The sequence below is a fragment of the Eubalaena glacialis genome, chromosome 14 (assembly GCF_028564815.1).
Source record: "Eubalaena glacialis isolate mEubGla1 chromosome 14, mEubGla1.1.hap2.+ XY, whole genome shotgun sequence".
Taxonomy (NCBI): Eukaryota; Metazoa; Chordata; class Mammalia; order Artiodactyla; family Balaenidae; genus Eubalaena; species Eubalaena glacialis.
In genome coordinates, this window is record NC_083729.1 from 35,665,935 (window position 1) to 35,686,174 (window position 20,240).

Here is a 20,240-nt window from a genome sequence, read left to right on the forward strand (position 1 = left end):
ATCAGGTGCTGCCTTCCCTTCCCATGCAACCAGGGTCAGTAAGTATCTGCTGAACCAGTACTGTTAAGGCGTAGATCCATGAAAGCGGAGAGTGGGAAGGGAAGCTGGACCACCAGGGGCCATTTTTCCTGCTTATAGTTCACCAGGCAGATTCTACCTGAGGGACTCAGGAGGGAGAAAGAGCAGACGCGGCAGATGCTATTGGATTTGAGAAGACGCTGTGTCTGAGTCCACAACTTACTTTCTTGTCTTTCAGGAAATTAACCCCTTTCAATTTAGGGGGAAAAAGTATTCCCACCTGGGGGCAAATCATGCCGTTACTTTTAGAGCTTGTTCCATCTTTTGGGAGGGACTTATTTCAAAGGCTCACTCTCTGCTGCCCTTGATTTACCGAGGACTTGCCAAAGCATACTCCAAGGAGCCCTAATCCTGGCGTGTTGTAAACAGCTCTGCATCCCACCATCTGCCTGGTACCTGATGGGATCTTGCAGGGGTGTTGACCATCCCCCTTCTGAGCTCTTGCTCTGGATGTGTGTCTCTCACAGTTTACAAACCACCAGGAGAGGCTCGCCTATCTCCTTTCTCTGGGTGCACAACCCAGTCTGCACAAAGCAATGAACTTCCTGAAAACACCACCTTCAGGAGGCCTCTGCCTTAAACAGAACCTGTGCCTGTCTCCTCATCACCTGCCTGATCACTCTAATCTCTTCTGCTCCAATTTCAAGGCTCTTCTACAATCGTACTCTCGACCTCATCACCCGAACACAACCTGTTAATGTGGGCTATCAAGGTGATTATGCATGACCTTTATTCTGCCCCCATCACTTGCTCATGCTGGTTCCGAAATCTATTGACATGGTGCTCTGTTGTTTGCTCTTCTGGCTCTCCCAGGAAAGCAGAGGTCACCGAACAGGGTGACCAACATGCCAACAGAGGCCCAGGAGACAATCGACTGATGCAACCCCAGAGGAAGAGAGGGAGGGGGGAGGGGGGCATTTTGTGGAGGAGGCTGCAGCTACCCTCCCAGAGGGATGCAGGTTCCTAGCAGAGTTATCAGTCAAGGGCCGTAGGCACAGTGCCTAGAGCCCCCCAAATGTTTACATTTTAATTTTTTTTGAAATAAAAAAGATAATAATGAATGTAACAATAAATCCAGCCTGGATTATATTTGTGTTTTGTAGTAGCAAAATATAATTAAAAATTTTTTGTTGTTGTTTTGATGGACAAAGGAGCCCACGAAGACAAAAGTGCGTAAGGAACAGGACAGTCATAATTTGGCCCTGGGTACGGTTTACACTTTCTGGTTTTAAAAAAATAAATGGATATCCAGATATTTGTAGGGGACCTCTTGATTTTAAATATTAGGAACTCGCTTTAAAATTAAACAAAACATACACGTCGTGGCCCAACAAAACACGTGGAGCTTAGCCTGCACCCTCTCGAAGGCCTGGGCTATCACCGTGTCCCCGGAATGCCTGTGGTTTGACACGATCCGAGCACCCCGCTCAGGATGTAAGAAGGGGCAGCAGAAAGCCTTTGGGGCAGGACAAGGGTCTGACGGTTAAATCTCTGCCCGGTCCGGTCTTGGAAGCTCGGTCGCCACCCCGGCCCAGGCGCTCCCTGCCTGCCCCACCGGCAGGCGCGGGCTTTTTGCTCATTCACGGGTTTTCCCGCTCCTGCCGACTTCCAGGGCGGCGCGGGGGGTAGGGGGGGTGGGTTCCTCCAGCTCACCGGTCACGCGGGGGCGCGGGGCAGAGGCGGCACCCCGGGGCATCTGCCGCCCAGGAGCCGAGGCCGCCCCGCTCGGCCCCACCCCTCGGAACAAGGCCCGCCCGCCGGCCGCAGGCTGGCTCCTGTTCTAGGCCTGCTTCTCGCGGGGCCTGCTCCTGGGAGGCGAAGCGCCACACTGAGGACTCGGAGGTGGTTTCAGACCGCAGCGCCTGGGGCTCCTCCTCCCGCGCTACCCAGGGAGGCGGGCTGTGCTCTTTTCAAGGTCCCGCCAAAGGGCCCCGCCATCGCGGAGGGAGACCTTCGCAGCCTTCCCTCCTACACTAGGCCGGGAACCGCCGGACCGGAAGCTGCGGGGTCTCGGGGCCCCGGCTCGTTCTCGCCTAGCCGCAAGCCGCGGGTGCGCATGCTCCGCGAAGGCCCGCACAGAGCCCGGGTGAACCCTGATAGAGCCATCGCGAGGCGGGGTAAGCGGAGCTCCAGTGGCGCAATCGGTTAGCGCGCGGTACTTATACAGCAGTACATGCAGAGCAATGCCGAGGTTGTGAGTTCGAGCCTCACCTGGAGCACGACCCTTTTGGATACCCGCACCCCCCTTTTACCCCCTTGCTCAAGGGAACGAGTCAGTTTCTCTTTAGTCTCCTCAGTTCCTGTCTCTCACTTCTCTGCTTGCACGTCCTGCTTCTCTGCAGGCAGGAAGCTGCTCTCCTTGGCGCCTCACGCGCTTTCCAAGCTACTTGTTGCCCCCGCGCACCGCACCATCCGGCCGCCCGAACCCGGACGTTTACCTGCTGCTCCCTCTTCCTAGGCATTTCCTTTAACGGCACCCAGTCCCGGGTCCCGGTACCGGGGATGCGGACGGGAAGTGCCGGGGCGCTGCACCGGTGATGGGGCCCTACCTGGGCCTCGTCATCGAAAATTCCAGGCGCCCTGTCTACGGGGCGTGCCCGAGTTCCCGGCGCCGGTTCCCTGCTGCTGCCCCTCACCCAGGGCCGGGAGCGGCGTGGTGCGCGCTGGCTGTCGGGGCCCGAGCGGGGCGACCACTCCCGCGAGCTGGGGCCCGAGGCCCAGAGCAGGGCCTAAAGTGCAGCAGTCGCTCTCCTCAACTATGGGTTGGCCAAAAAGTTCGTTCGGGTCCTTCCGCAACATTGTGCTCAAAAACCCGAACGAACTTTTTCGCCAACCCAAATGCTAATAACTGGTCGTTGCCGCCTCCCCCCGATCTGCAGAACCCCTAGACCGCGGGCCCTTCTCCCTTACCCAGGCCTCCAGGCCTCCCTGGGCGGATTTGCAGAGTTTGGGAAAAGTGCCTGGGCGTTTCCCTCCCCCCATCTGTGCCCCTGCTCCCCGGTGTCAGTCAGCAGTGGTGGAATTCGCTGGCAGACGGGAGAACAGACGTTTTCTAGGGATATCCTTTCCTGCCTGCCGTACACCCCAGGTTCAGAAGTCCCCCCCGGGGAGCAGGAAATCTGCCAGCTGGGTTTTGAAATGTTCCAGCACGCGAGCATTCTGAGGCTCGGGGGCCGCTTTGTCAGGGGGTGGACGGGTGCCCCACATCCTCAGGAGGTGGGGCGAAGTAGGGAGCAAGCTTAGTTGGCATGAGAGGCCTCCCGGACGCGTTCTCCCGAAAGAGTGGTTTCAGCTGTTTTTATGGGCGTGCTAGGAGTTAACTCCTGGGATGGAAATACGACCAGGAGCGGTGAGAAGCAAGACCTAGAAAGCTCGGAGGAAGTGGGTGGAAGGTGGAGCTCTTGTCGGTCTCCTCGGCTGCTAATCCCAGCCCCAGATTCCGAAAGGGGAGCCCCATGCCTCCTGAAATGTGAGAAAAGCCTTCCACCTCACCCAACCTGGCTGCCAGGTCCTCCCTGAACCAGATCTTTTCGCTCACAGGCTCATCCTCAGCAGGTGGTGAGTGCTCCCCTTTAGAAATCTAGCCAGCCTGGAAGCAAACATCTATCCCCCAACCCCCCAAAAAACAGTTTGCTTAATTTTTTTTTAAAAAACAGGTTTAGCGAGATATAATTCATATACCCTACAATTCACCCATTTAAAATGTACAATTCAACAGATTTTAGTACATTCACAGATATGTGCAACCATCACCACAGTCAATTTTAGAACATTTTCATCAACTCAATAGGAAATCCTGTATCCTTTAGCTATCACCCCACCCAACCCCTAAATAACCACTAATCTACTTTCTGTCTCTACATTTACCTATTCTGGACTTTCATATGAATGGAATCATCTAATATGTGGTCTTTTGTGACTGGCTTCTTTCAGTTACCCTAATGTTTTCAAGATTCATCCATGTCCTACCTTGTATCGGTGCTTCATTTCTTTTTTTATGGCTGAATAATATTCCATTGTATGGATTCTTCCCGATTTTGAACAATGCAGAAAAGGTTGGCGTTTTAAAAACATTTGCTGAAAACTGCTTTTTAAAAGGGAATTAATTTTAAAATGTACAAAGCATAAAAACAGTCACACTTGCCAAGTGTATGTTTTTAACCTTCAGAGGTTATCACTGCAAGAACTGGTAAGATACTTCCAAGAGCTCAGCCAAGAGCTGAGCACGGAGCAGTTTCCTCACGTGGACAGAAATGCATGAATGAAAGATCATTCTGCCCAACTCCCTATCCATGTTGGAATCCCTTCTGCAAAACCCTAGCTCCTATTTGAAAAGTTCTAGCATCAAAATGTCATTTCTTCACAAGGTGATGCATTCCACTTTCTGTCAACTCTCATGGTTAGAACATTCTTCCTCTGAAATATTGTTTCTGTCCCTATAGGTTATTGCTGGAATGGTGGTGGTTTGGGGAACTCTTTTTTGGTGAGATGGTGAAGTGGGAAGGTAAGAAGCTAAATTATCAATAGTTGCCCTTGCTCTATTTAATCTGGAAATCACCAGATAGATTATTAGTGGATTATAAACAAACAAATAGACCACTGGCAGATTTGTAGATCAATGTCTTAATGTGAGGTTGATAGGATTTTTAAAGGTTGTGATGGGTGATAAAGATCAAGTCAGAAAATTATGGGAACATGCTATAAAAACCATAAAGTACTCCATATACAGATGTAAGGAGGTGGCATTCCTGTCACCACAAAACTAGTGGATTAGGCCTATATGCAATGTATGGTGGCTTCAAGGAGGAAGACGGGTAAATATGAGGTGGATGAACCCAGAAGGTAGGTTGAAGTTATAACTGAACAGCTGTAGACGTCTAGCAGGAGACAAGCCTAACCTACCCGTTGAAATCCATTGAACTCTATTGAACTATACACACAGGTTGACATTAGCTTTGTAGGTGGCTTTGGATGGGCTTATTAAAACTGTGTGTGATACAAAGCTGGAAGGGAGTGCAAATTCAGTAGAATTTGGTGGAAGAGTGGAGCCAATCCAGGGACAAATGTTTCTGACAAATGACAAGATGCAATTTGATAGCGATAACTGTAAGCCTGTGTTCAGTTCTGAGTTCAGTGTGGGGCGTGCCTGGCTTGACAGCTGTTTGCAGATAAAGGATCTGGGCATTTCGGATATGCACAACTTCAGTTGTCCTGGCCGTGTGATTCAACTGTTAAGAATGTCAACCAGGGGCTTCCTTGGTGGTGCAGTGGTTGAGGGTCCGCCTGCCAATGCGGGGGACACGGGTTCGGGCCCTGGTCTGGGAGGATCCCACATGCCACGGAGCAACTGGGCCCGTGAGCCACAACTGCTGAGCCTGCGCGTCTGGAGCCTGTGCTCCGCAATAAGAGAGGCCGCGATAGTGAGAGGCCCGCGCACCGCGATGAAGAGTGGCCCCCGCTCGCCGCAACTAGAGAAAGCCCTCGCACAGAAACGAAGACCCAACACAACCAAAAATAAATTTAAAAAAAAAAAAAATTGCAAATAAAGGCAAAAATTTAAAAAAAAAAAAAGAAAAAAAAGAATGTCAACCAATTATTAATGCATTACTATATAATGCATTACATGGTGTGGTGTCAGAGATCACAAAACAACAGTCTGTGGAACAAATCTAGCCTCCAGACAGGTTTTGTTTGGCTTTCTAGCACTGACTTGCAAGTGTTTAAATTTTTTTTAATCATTTGCCTGCCTATTGGGAGGTTTTACTGAAATGCCTAGATTTCAAGTTTCTAATGAAAAATTAGAAGACTTGGCCATCTCGGGCCCTTATTCCCACATGGCAACGTTGGCTGCCCCCTTTGGATGGGCAGGTGATCTTTCGTTTGCCGTGGTCCTACCACTCTCCATTAATCCTCGCAGAGGTGGGTACCAGCTGCTTGCTTTGCTGTTTTCTTAACCCCTGACTCATTTCTCTCATTTGTGACCTACGTTGACTGTGTGGATCAAGGTAGGGAATACTCATGTTGAAGTCAGCCTGAGGGCTGTGATCTGTGTGAACACAGTCCATTTAAAATTCAACAAAACAAAACCCCAGTTCTTTGTTATGGAAAATTTCAAACATACCCAAAGTAGAGAAAATAGTATATTTAACCACCCTGTATCCATCCATCACTACTTTCAAGAATTGTCAACGTTATTTCATCTATCTCGTTCCCACAACATTCTCCCCTACCCTAGCACTGTCACCAGAATATTTTAAAGGAAACCCCAGCTATGGTTTAATTTAACTTGTAAATACCTCAGTATGTATACCCAACAGGTAACCACTTTTAAAAAGAGCATTACCATAGTACCATTAGTACACCTAACAAGAGTAGTAATAGAAACTGCATCATCTAACACCTCGTCTGTGTTCAAATGTCCACACTTATCTCTGAAAGATATTTTTATGGTTGGTTTGTTTGAATCCAGATCCAAACAAGGTCTATACATTACATTCGATCAATATATCTTTTAAATTTCTTACCAATTACCCACTCCCTTTTTTGATATTTATTGAGCTATAGAATTTCCCACAGAATTTGGCTAATTCCATCCTCAAGGAATCCTTTCACAAGTTCTTCAGTCCCTGCTGACAATTAGATCTAGAAGCTTGGTAATATTAGGATTCAATTTTTTTCTTTTTGTAAAAATAGATTGTAGGTGGTGCTATATACTATTGTATCACAAGAGAGAAAGTACATAATGTCTGGTTGTTCCACTTTTACTGATGTTAATTTTACTGGTGATTTCAGATGTGGTCAGCCTGGTCCATCCATTATAAAATGCCACATCAGCCTCTAACCTAATGGTTTTAGCATCTGTTGATGCTCCTTGTTTAGATTTATTATTGTATTAAGGATTACTCAACAATGGTTTTCTAATTCAATTATTCCTTCTGTATTTATAACTGTCATTCTTAAAAACCCCCTTTTTCCATCGACTGTTTGGTTTTCCTAAAGCACAATTCACATAGAAAAGACCAGGTAATATTCCTGGACTCTTTTCCTTTTTCTGCTAGTCTTTAGAATAATGAATTGATGCTCTAACAACTCCCAAAGGTGACCAATTAGTTTTTTTTTATTTTACAGCTTTTTTTAAAAAGTATTTGACATACAATGAACTGCCTGAATGATGCTGAGTAGCTTTTCTAGTGCTTATTAGATATTCAGATATCTTCTTTGGTGAATTATCCATTCAGATCTTTTTGTTTTTTATTGGGTTGTTTGTCTTTTCATTATTGAGTTATAAGAGTTTTTGTCTATTCTAGATATAATTCCTTTGTTGGATATGTGTTTTGTAAATAATTTCTCCCAGTTTGTGGTTTGAATTTTCATTTTCTTAATGGTGTCTGTTGAAAAGCAAACTTTTAAATTTTGATAAAGTTCAATTTATACAATTTTTTTTCCATTATGGATGGTACTTTTGGTGTTATATCTAAGAAATTTTTGCCTAACCCAAAGTCACCAAGATTTTATTCTATGTTTTAGCTCTTACATTTAGGAGTTAACTTTTGTATATGATGTGAGTTAGAGGTCTAAATTTTTCTTTTTTTGTATATGGATATCCAATTCTGGCACCATTTGTTGAAAAGCCTATCCTTTCCTGATTGAATTGCCTTGACACATTGTCAAAAATGAATTGACCTTAGCTGTGTTGGTCTTTTGTTGGACTCTCATTCTATTCTATTGAGCTATATGTCAGTGTTATGTGTGGATTACTATAATCATATAATTTATATGAATCATGATTCAATTATATGATTATAGTAATCCACACATAACGCTATATATATATATGTATATATATAAATAAACTTTAGGGTCAGTTTGCCAAGTTTTATGAAAATATCCTGGGATTTTTACAAGAATTCTGTTGAATGTATTGATCAATTTGAGGAGAATTGCCTCCTTAACAATATTGACTCTTCTGATTCTATAAGTAAGTTATACATGTCTCCACTTATTTAGGGCTTTAATTTCTTTAAGCAATGTTTTGTTGTTTTCAGTATTGAAATGTATTATTTCTTCCTTAAATATTGGGCAGGATTCACTGGTGATGCACTGTGGGCCTGCAGTTTTTTTTGTAGGAAGTTTTCTCTTTAAAACCCTACAAATTCAATTTCTTTGATAGATTTGGGGGCTATGCAGGTTACCTATTTATTCTTGAGTGAGCTTTGGTATTTTGTGTCTTTCAAGAAATTTGTGTATTTTGTTAAAGTTGTTGAATTTATTGGCATAAAGTTATTCATAATATTCCCTTCTTGCCTTTAGGATCTGTAGTGCTGTCCCCTCTAATTTCTGATATTGGTAATTTATGGTTTCCCCCCCACCCCCACCCCGATCAGTCTCAGAAGATGTTTTCCACTTTTATTTATCTTTTCAAATATCCACTTTTGGGTTTCATTGGTTTTTCTTTATTGTTTTCCTGCTTTTCATCTGATTCTGTTGCACTGGAAGAGAATGTATACTGTGCTGTTGCTGGGCAGTGTGTTCTGTCAATGTCAATTATATCAAGTTGGTTTATAGGGCTCTTCAAGCCTTCTATACCTTTGATTTTTCTGCCTGCCTGTTCTGTCTGTCACTGAGAGAAGGGCATGAAAATAACCAACTGCTATGATAGGTTTTTCTATTTTTTAGTTCTGTCTTTTCCTCCTTCATGTTGCTGGAAGCTCTGTTATTGGCTGTATACATGTTTAGGACTGTTATGTTCTCCTTTTTAAAAAAATTTATTTAGTTATTTTATTTATTTATTTTTGGCTGTGTTGGGTCTTCGTTGCTGCGGGCGGGCTTTCTCTAGTTGCAGCGAGCAGGGGCTACTCTTTGTTGCGGTGCGTGGGCTTCTCATTGCAGTGGCTTCTCTTGTTGCCGAGCACGGGCTCTAGGCGTGTGGGCTTCAGTAGTTGTGGCACGCAGCCTCAGTAGTTGTGGCTTACGAGCTCCAGAGAGCAGGCTCAGTAGTTGTGGCACATGGGCTTAGTTGCTCCATGGCATGTGGGATCTTCCCAGACCAGGGCTCTAACCTGTGTCCTCTGCATTGGCAGGCGGATTCTTAACCACTGTGCCACCAGGGAAGTCCAGGACTGTTATGTTCTCTTGATTCACTGACCCTGTTACCATTGTTGGTGCTTGATTTGTCCCATGTTTGGCCAGGGGAAGTCCCATTAAGTTGGCTCCTGGGTATTTTTGATGTAATCTTAAATCTGAAATATGATATGCTCCTGGCATGACAAGGTATTTCAAAATGTATTTTGTACTTGTCTTCCTTTAATCCCAGAGTTGGCCGTTTCTCCCAGCTGGTTCTTTTTGGTGGGAAATGTTATTTAGGAGACCACAATCTGTGTTCTAGAGTTCCTTACTGCTACTCTATGGTTGTCATATTTTCAAGCCTTTTCAGTGGACCGAACTAGGAAATGCATTTTTTTTTTTAAAAAGAGAAAACATAAAGAGAAAAAATAAAGCCCGAGTTTATAGTGATATTTCCAATTCAAGTGTAAGATTACAGAATTTATAACCTTCAATTTTATATTTGGATTTCTTTTCTCTTGCTCTAAAAATATTAGTTCTTTACAACTCTTACATAATTACTTAATTATTTATTTGCTTTATCCTACTATATACATAATAGTTTAAAAATCATATTATCAATATTATTTCTGATAAGATTATTGATGACAGTTTAAGATTCCTTTGTGATTTCTTTTGTCCTAGTTTATATTCAAAATGCAGTATTTGAAGTATTGTGTTTTAAAGTCAAAGTAATTTTTCTGTGTATGGCTGTGCTATCAACTTGATACACAGTGAATGCCATTTGATTAAGTTTGTTTTATATTTTTAGGAATTCCTTTTTTCCTTTTTGATTTATTTACCTAAAATATTTACATGCTTCCAAAGTCAAAACTATAAAACAAGGTTTATTCCTAGAAGTCCAGCTTCTATACTTGTCCCCTAATCCTGTTTCCTCTTTCTCTACGTAGGTAATGATTTAAAAATTACTTTTTTGACTTATCTTTCCATTGTTTTGTCTTAAAAATATAAGCAAAGACACTTATGTTTGTATTCCACTTCCTGTCCTTCATTTTCAAAAGCTCTTCTATTCCTTGCTGATTTAGCTAACAGTATATTCTGATTATTTTAAAGTTGTAGATAGGACTCTTCCTCACTCCTTATCCCAGCTGCACAGTATTCTGTTCTTGTGGGTGTGCCACTGTTTATTCAGCCAGTCCTCTACTGATGAACAGTTGGATTGTTTTCAGTCTTCTGGTTTTGTAGATGGTGCTGCAATGAAGAGATTTATTTGGTCACACTGTTTTGAATATTTTGCTGTTATATCTTTGAGATAGATTCTATATGTGGGATTACTGGTCTGATGGATGGATAGCTATAAAATATAAATATATATAATTATATATAATTTTGTATATAGTAATTTATATTATATGTAAAATGTAATGTTATATATATGTTATATATAACATATACATCAAATATATAATATATAATTATATATACAAAATTTTCCAGATGTGCAAAATCATCTTTAAAGAGGGTTTCTGATGTGATGGTCCATGAGTGTGAGGCCTCTAGAATTCACATCACAGGAGCAATGGTTGAAGGGCCTCGGCTGACTGATGCTAGGTGGGGCGTGTCCATGACTTCCAGTTCCAGGGAGGCACCACTGAATAGCTTTCCCCAGTGGATATTTAAGGAAGGGGCACTTACTGGAGGCTCTGACATAAGGCATGGCTGGCCAAGGAGCTCAGCTCACAGGGGTGCCCTGAAGAGAACCCAGGCTTAGAAAAGGCCCACGAGATTCCACACTCAGCCCTTCCTGGTGCTTCTGGCCCTTGGTCTCTGTCCTGCTGCCTTCAGCTTAACCCATTTCTGTTTTATCTTTTAGTATTGTAATGTTTGAAGTCATAATAAAAAATCTTGTTTTTATTTAACTGATTATTATTTTATTATCTGCATATGTCCTAATTATTCTTATCTTTAAAAATATTTTGTTCTGTCTTAACCATTACATTCTTTTATTTTATTTATTTTAATAAATTAATTAATTTTTGGCTGCATTGGGTCTTTGTTGCTGTGTGCAGGCTTTTCTCTAGTTGCGGCGAGCGGGGGCTACTCTTCATTGCAGTGTGCAGCTTCTCATTGCAGTGGCTTCTCTTGGTGCGGAGCACAGGCTCTAGGCATGTGGGCTTCAGTAGTTGTGGCTGGTGGCTCCTAGAGAGCAGGCTCAGTAGTTGTGGCACACGGGCTTAGTTGCTCTGCGGCATGTGGCATCTTCCTGGACCAGGGCTTGAACCCGTGTCCCTTGCGTTGGCAGGCAGATTCTTAACCACTGCACCACCAGGGAAGCCCCTTAACTGTTACATTATTTTAAATACTCTGGTTAATGAGTTGATTCCTTCTCTTTAAAACTTTCATTACACCCTTCCCTCCATACCTAGTCTTTTCATTCATTTCCTCTTAGTCTTCTTTCCCTTTTTTCTTCTAAATTTATTTTTATCTTCTCCTATCTATGTTTTTCTTCTTTTTAACATAAACTGTAAAACTGAATTCTCTTTAAGTGTTTCTATGCTCCTTGCTGTCTGGTGGGCCCCTTGGGAGCAGAGGCAGGCAGCTGGGGTGGAGTTCATGCTGGGGGGGGGAGCCTGGTGGGGTGAGGATCGTTCCCCTCTTCTGTTGGTTTCCTACCTTTCCCCACAGAGTCCTTGACAACCCCTGACCTTAATGATCCAGATGCCCCTCTTACTTCCCGTAACAGTAAGCCATCGATGATGACTACAGTTGAAACTCCAAGGAATATGGATCCCAGAGAAGAGCGGGCTGAAGAGGGTTATATGACTGGCTTTCAGATATCCATGAAAGGAGTAGACATATTCAGTCTTGACCTAGAGGGAAGAACATGAACTTAGAACTACAGCCCATGGCGACTTCCCTGGTGGTCCAGTGGTTAAGACTCCACGCTCCCTATGCAGGGGGCCTGGGTTCCATCCCTGGTCAGGGAACTAGATCCTGCATGCCGCAACGAAGACCTGGGGCAGCCAAATTAATAAATAAGTAAATATTAAAAAACAAACCAAAAAAAAACCCCAAAAACTTTAGCCCATGGGTGATGATGACAGGGAAGCAAATTTACTTTTAAAATGATTAGCAGTGTTGAGAAATGGGATGGGTTGACTGGTGAAGGAGTGTGTTTCCCAACTTTAAAAGTGATTGAGCCGAAGCTGTAATGTAATAGAAGAGAATCTTGCATTGGTTGGGGGGTTGGTGAGGCTTCTAAGCTCTCTTTTAACTCTACAATTCTTAGTTTTGTTTTCAGAAAAGAGACATTGTACAGTAGATTTTGTTATTATCTTCCCAGCTCCTATTTCCCCTTTCAGAGATGGGCATGTGACTCAAAACCTACCAGAGTCCTTCCATGGGATGTTTCTATCTTGAGCTATCTGGGAAGTCTTTTTTTCTTTCTGTTTAGAAACATAAAGAATATAAATCCAGAGCTTCCTGCAACTCCCAGATATCTTTCTAGTTGAGCTATTTGGCCTGGGAGAACAAAGCCTACATTTAATGCGAAGCAGGGAGATAAAGAGGTCAGCAAGTGTTTGAGTCTCTGATTCTGAAAGTCTAGCTTCATCAGTTCTCTTTCTGTGGTTTGAATGTTCAAGCTAAAAAAGTGCCCCTTTGGGGCTTCCCTGGTGGTGCAGTGGTTAAGAATCCACCTGCCAATGCAGGGGACATGGGTTCAAGCTGGGTTCAAGCCCTGGTACAGGAAGATCCCACATGCTGTGGAGCAACTAAGCCCATTCGCCACAACTACTGAGCCTGCGCTCTAGAGCCCACGAGACACAACTACTAAGCCCGCGAGCCACAACTACTGAGCCTGCAAGCCACAACTACTGAAGCCCGTATGCCTAGAGCCTGTGCTCCGCAACAAGAGAAGCCACCACAATGAGAAGCCAGTGCGCCGCAACAAAGAGTAGCCCCCGCTCGCCACAACTCCCGCGCACAGCAACGAAGACCCAATGCAGCCAAAAATAAATAAATAAAATGAATAAATTTATATATATAAAAAAGTGCCCCTTTGCATTTGGCCAGTTAAGGGTTTCTCACTTGTAACCAAAAGGGGTCTTGACTTGTGCAACTGTTATTGTACAAAATATCATTTTACATTGATGAATGATTTTTCAAATTTCTTAATGAGAATTCCTTTAAGAAGGAAAAGGCAGTATCTAATCATTTAAACTATTAAACTGGCCTGGGGATAAAGTTAATAGATACTTCCCCATGCCTTTGTACAAAGCCCAGCCCTCTCCATCAGCACACTTGCCATCTCCACTTGAGTGACTCATCCAAAGCACAACACTTGATTTTTTTTCCCCTCCCAAACCTGCTTCTCCCCTCATCTTTCCCATCCCACAAATGGTCCTTTCATCCATTCACCTGGATTCTAAGTGAAAAGCTTAGGTGGCAGCTTTCATGGTCCCCTTTTGCTCCCCCCTAGATCTAATTCATCATCAAGTCCCGAGTCTCCCTCCAGTATGTATCCTGGACCCTGCCCTTCTCTCCATCCACAGTTTCTGTCGTCTCCTGCTTGGACTCTGCGGGAGCCTCTGAACTGACTCCCTGTCCCCACTTCTCATCCCTCTCTTGTCTCTTCTTCACACAGAAGCCCAAATGGGCCTTTAATAACACAAATCAGATCCTGTCATTTCCTTGCTTAAAACCACTGACAGCTTTCCATTGCATACAGAATAAAATGCACAGGCCTGCAGTGGTCCAGAAGACCCTAGGTGTCTTCACCAGCCCCTGCCCGCTTCTCCAATCTCAGCTCCTGTCACTCTACCCCTGCTTACTATGCTCCAGCCACCCTAGTCTTTCTATTCCTTGTTTCTGCCTCAGGCCCTTGTGTAACAGCCATTCCTTCTCCTGGAACATCTTTGCCCAAATCTTAGGGGGCTGGCTCCTTAATTTTCAGGGCTCAGTCAGATATCCTCAGGGGTGCCTTTGGATATAGTATAGTAGTATTTACTACTATCAAAAATTACTGGTTAGATAGCCTCATCCACCAGAAGGCAGAGAGCAGAAGCAAGAAGAACTACAATCCTGCAGCCTGTGGAACAAAAACCACATTCACAGAAAGATAGACAAGATGAAAAGGCAGAGGGCTATGTACCAGATGGAGGAACAAGATAAAACCCGAGAAAAACAACTAAATGAAGTGGAGATAGGCAACCTTCCAGAAAAAGAATTCAGAATAATGATAGTCAAGATGATACAGGACCTTGGAAAAAGAATGGAGGCAAAGATCGAGAAGATGCAAGAAATGTTTAACAAAGACCTAGAAGAATTAAAGAACAAACAAACAGAGATGAACAATACAATAACTGAAATGAAAACTACACTAGAAGGAATCAACAGCAGAATAACTGAGGCAGAAGAACGGATAAGTGACCTGGAAGACAGAGTGGTGAAACTCACTGCTGCGGAAAAGAATAAAGAAAAAAGAATGAAAAGAAATGAAGAGAGCCTAAGAGACCTCTGGGACAACATTAAACGCAACAACATTCGCATTATAGGGGTCCCAGAAGGAGAAGAGAGAGAGAAAGGACCCGAGAAAATATTTGAAGAGATTATACTCGAAAACTTCCCTAACATGGGAAAGGAAATAGCCACCCAAGTCCAGGAAGCGCAGAGAGTCCCATACAGGATAAACCCAAGGAGAAACACGCCAAGACACATAGTAATCAAACTGGCAAAAATTAAAGACAAAGAAAAATTATTGAAAGCAGCAAGGGAAAAATGACAAATAACATACAAGGGAACTCCCATAAGGTTAACAGCTGATTTCTCAGCAGAAACTCTACAAGCCGAAGGGAGTGGCATGATATACTTAACGTGATGAAAGAGAAGAACCTACAACCAAGATTACTCTACCTGGCAAGGATCTCATTCAGATTCGATGGAGAAATCAACAGCTTTACAGACTAGCAAAAGCTAAGAGAATTCAGCACCACCAAACCAGCTCTACAACAAATGCTAAAGGAACTTCTCTAAGTGGGAAACACAAGAGAAGAAAAGGACCTACAAAAACAAACCCAAAACAATTAAGAAAATGGTCATAAGAACATACATATCGATAATTACCTTAAACGTGAATGGATTAAATGCTCCAACCAAAAGACACAGGCTTGCTGAATGGATACAAACACAAGACCCATCTATATGCTGTCTACAAGAGACCCACTTCAGACCTAGGGACACATACAGACTGAAAGTGAGGGGATGGGAAAAGATATTCCATGCAAATGGAAATCAAAAGAAAGTGGGAGTAGCAATACTCATATCAGATAAAATAGACTTTAAAATAAAGAATGTTACAAGAGTCAAGGAAGGACACTACATAATGATCAAGGGATCAATCCAAGAAGAAGATATAACAATTATAAATATATATGCACCCAACATAGGAGCACCTCAATACATAAGGCAACTGCTACCAGCTATAAAAGAGGAAATCGACAGTAACACAATAATAGTGGGGGACTTTAACACCTCACTTACACCAATGGACAGATCATCCAAAATGAAAATATATAAGGAAACACAAGCTTTAAATGACACAATAGACCAGGTAGATTTAATTGATATTTATAGGACATTCCATCCAAAAACAGCAGATTACACTTTCTTCTCAAGTGCGCATGGAACATCCTCCAGGATAGATCACATCTTGGGTCACAAATCAAGCCACAGTAAATTTAAGAAAATTGAAATCATATCAGGCATCTTTTGTGACCACAACGCTATGAGATTAGAAATCAATTACAGGGAAAAAAACGTAAAAAACACAAACACGTGGAGGCTAAACAATACGTTACTAAATAACCAAGAGATCACTGAATAAATCAAACAGGAAATCAAAAAATACCTGGAGACAAATGACAATGAAAACACGACGACCCAAAACCTATGGGATGCAGCAAAAGCAGTTCTAAGAGGGAAGCTTATAGCTATACAAGCCTACCTCAAGAAACAAGAAAAATCTCAAATAAACAATCTAACCTTACACCTAAAGGAACTAGAGAAAGAAGAACAAACAAAACCCGAAGTTCGCAGAAGGAAAGAAATCATAAAGATCAGAGCAGAAATAAATGAAATAGAAACAAAGAAAACAATAGCAAAGATCAATAAAACCAAAAGCTGGTTCTTTGAGAAGATAAACAAAATTGATAAACCATTAGCCAGAGTTATCAAGAAAAAGAGGGAGAGGACTCAAATCAATAAAATTAGAAATGAAAAAGGAGAAGTTACAACAGACACTGCAGAAATGCAAAGCATCCTAAGAGACTACTACAAGCAACTCTATGCCAATAAAATGGACGACCTGGAAGAAATGGACAAATTCTTAGAAAGGTATAACCTTCCAAGACTGAACCAGGAAGAAATAGAAAATATGAACAGACCAATCACAAGTAATGAAATTGAAACTGTGATTAAAAATCTTCCAACAAAAGTCCAAGACCAGCTGGCTTCACAGGTGATTCTATCAAACATTTAGAGAAGAGATACCACCCATCCTTCTCAAACTCTTCCAAAAAATTGCGGAGGAAGGAACATTCTCAAACTCATTCCATGAGGCCACCATCACCCTGATACCAAAACCAGACAAAGATACTACAAAAAAAGAAAATTACAGACCAATATCACTGATGAATATAGATGCAAAAATCCTCAACAAGATACTAGCAAACAGAATCCAACAGCACATTAAAAGGATCTTACACCATGATCAAGTGGGATTTATCCCAGGGATGCAAGGATTCTTCAATATACGTAAATCAATCGATGTGATAAACCATATTAACAAATTGAAGAATAAAAACCATATGATCATCTCAATAGATGCAGAAAAAGCTTTTGACAAAATTTAACACCCATTTATGCTAAATGCTCTCCAGAAAGTGGGCATAGAGGGAACCCACCTCAACATAATAAAGGCCATATACGACAAGCTCACAGCAAACATCATTCTCAATGGTGGAAAACTGAAAGCATTTCCTCTAAGATCAGGAACAAGACAAGGATGTCCACTCTCACCACTATCATTCAACATAGTTTTGGAAGTCCTAGCCACGGCAATCAGAGAAGAAAAAGAAATAAAATGAATACAAATTGGAAAAGAAGAAGTAAAACTGTCGCTGTTTGCAGATGACATGATACTATACATAGAGAATCCTAAAGATGCCACCAGAAAACTACTAGAGCTGATCAATGAATTTTGTAAAGTTGCAGGACACAAAATTAATGCACAGAAATCTCTTGAATTCCTATACAGTAATGATGAAAAATCTGAAAGAGAAATTAAGGAAACACTCCCATTTACCATTGCAAAAAGAAGAATAAAATACCTAGGAATAAACCTAGCTAGAGAGACAAAAGACCTGTATGCAGAAAACTATAAGACACTGATGAAAGAAATTAAAGATGATAGAAACAGATGGAGAGATATACCATGTTCTTGGAATAGAAGAATCAATATTGTGAAAATGACTATACTACCCAAAGCAATCTACAGATTCAATGCAATCCCTATCAAATTACCAATGGCGTTTTTTTATGGAACTAGAACAAAAAAATCTTAAAATTTATATGGAGACACAAAAGACCCCGAATAGCCAAAGCAGTCTTGAGGGAAAAAAACGGAGCTGGAGGAATCAGACTCCCTGACTTCAGACTATACTACAAAGCTACAGTAATCAAGACAATATGGTACTGGCACAAAAACAGAAACATAGATCAATGGAACAAGATAGAAAGCCCAGAGATAAACCCACACACCTATGGTCAACTAATCTATGACAAAGGAGGTAAGGATATACAATGGAGAAAAGGCAGTCTCTTCAATAAGTGGTGCTGGGAAAACTGGACAGCTACATGTAAAAGAATGAAATTAGAACACTCCCCAACACCACACACAAAAATAAACTCAAAATGGATTAGAGACCTAAATGTAAGACTGGACACTATAAAACTCTTAGAGGAAAACATAGGAAGAACACTGTTTGACATAAATCACAGCAAGATCTTTTTTGATCCACCTCCTAGAGTAATGGAAATAAAAACAAAAATAAACAAATGGGACCTAATGAAACTTCAAAGCTTTTGCACAGCAAAGGAAACCATCAACAAGACGAAAAGACAACCCTCAGAATGGGAGAAAATATTTGCAAAGGAATCAACGGACAAAGGATTAATCTCCAAAATATATACACAGCTCATGCAGCTCAATATTAAAAAACAAACAACCCAACCCAAAGATGGGCAGAAGACCTAAATAGACATTTCTCCAAAGAATACATACAGATGGCCAAGAAGCACATGAAAAGCTGCTCAACATCACTAATTATTAGAGAAATGCAAATCAAAACTACAATGAGGTATCACCTCACACCCGTTAGAATGGGCATCATCAGAAAATCTACAAACAATAAATGCTGGAGAGGGTGTGGAGAAAGGGGAACCCTCTTGCACTGTTGGTGGGCATGTAAATTGATACAGCCACTATGGAGAACAGTATGGAGGTTCCTTAAAAAACTAAAAATAGAATTACCATATGATCCAGCAATCCCACTACTGGGCATATACCAAGAGAAAACCATAATTCAAAAAGACACATGCACCCCAATGTTCACTGCAGCACTATTTACAATAGCCAGGTCATGGAAGCAACCTAAATGCCCATCGACAGACGAATGGATAAAGAAGATGTGGTACATACATACAGTGGACTATTACTCAGCCATAAAAAGGAACGAAACTGGGTCATTTGTAGGGACGTGTATGGATCTAGAGACTGTCATACAGAGTGAAGTACGTCAGAAAGAGAAAAACAAATATCGTATATTAACGCATATATGTGGAACCTAGAAAAATGGTACAGATGAAGCGGTTTGCAGGGCAGAAATTGAGACACAGAAGTAGAGAACAAACGTGTGGACACCAAGGGGGGAAAGCAGCGGGGCAGTGGGGTGGTGTGATGAATTGGGAGATTGAGATTGACATGTATACACTAATGTGTATAAAACTGATGACTAAGAAGGACCTGTTGTATAAAAAAATAAAACTTAATTAAAAAATTTACTGTGTTTATATAAGTGGCAGTTGCTTATCTCCCACCATTAGAATAGTAATTCCTCCTGTGCTGAGCTAATAGGCACTCAACAAATAATGAATGAATGAGTGGAAGATAATAGAGGAGCAACACATGGGTGCAAACGCTAAAGCTGAGTGGAGAACGTGGGCCTCGTTGCTGCTCGTTTACTTTGCAGATTCAGGTCTGGAGCCTGGTTTTTACAAAGTTCTCTGGAGTCTTTCCAAGGTGTGTGCTGTGCCTCAGGTGGCTTCCCATCTAGTTGAAGAGTAGTGTTCCCACCAGAAGCTGACGAGAAAGCACAGAGAGTAGCGGCAGTGACTTGGTGTTTATAAGAATCACCTGGGGAATGTTACAACGCAGATTCCTGGGCTACAGCCCGCAATTCTGTGAAGCCCTAGAACCAGACTGTGTGGAAAGATAAGGACTAGGTGACCAATGCATCCAAGCTGGCCTGGGATACCCCAGTTTTAGCACCAAAGGTCTCTTACTTCCTGAAAATCCCTCAGTCCCTGGCAAACAAGGTGGGTTGGTCACCCTCAACTGAAGGTGTTCAGAGAGGCAAATAGCAGTTGGTGGAGTAGCTTGGAATGGCTTCTTGGAGGAGCTGAGATAGAAACATTTCCCATCCTAGACTTTGGGTGTTGGCTATCCCCTTGGCCCTGCCTTTGGGTAAGTCTAGGTTTCCCAGGCACCGAGCTCAGACAGAAGGGAAAGGAAACCATTATTTCTTGAACACTTGCAATGAGCCAGTGGTTGCTGTAGGGCCTTTATTACCTAATCTATTCCTCAGCAGCCTTTTTATTGCTCCCATTTTAGAGGCAGGGCACTGAGGCTCATGAGGTTATGTAATTGCCTGAGCTCAGACATACACCAACCAGAGGAGTTGGGAGTGATCCACTCCACCTGACACAGAAGCCCAGGCCCTTTCTGTGTGTTTTGCTATGTGTATGGGGCTGTGTGTGTCAGA

General features: G+C 42.5%; 1 long non-coding RNA gene and 1 other non-coding gene across 5 annotated transcripts in view; both read left to right on the top strand.

Annotated features, from left to right (window-relative positions):
- Positions 1–1,885: 1,885 nt before the first annotated feature.
- The window catches only part of LOC133105044 (uncharacterized), a 167,276-nt gene continuing 148,921 nt past the window's right edge, over positions 1,886–20,240 (top strand). For all 4 annotated transcript variants that reach the window (XR_009703796.1, XR_009703797.1, XR_009703795.1 and 1 more), the window contains exons 1-2: positions 1,886–2,195; positions 4,521–4,582. This is a non-coding gene — a long non-coding RNA (uncharacterized LOC133105044). The remainder of the gene's footprint in view (positions 2,196–4,520; positions 4,583–20,240) is intronic.
- TRNAI-UAU (transfer RNA isoleucine (anticodon UAU)) lies at positions 2,205–2,297 on the top strand. Its single transcript is given in 2 exon segments — positions 2,205–2,242; positions 2,262–2,297. It is a non-coding gene; the product is annotated as a tRNA-Ile (tRNA).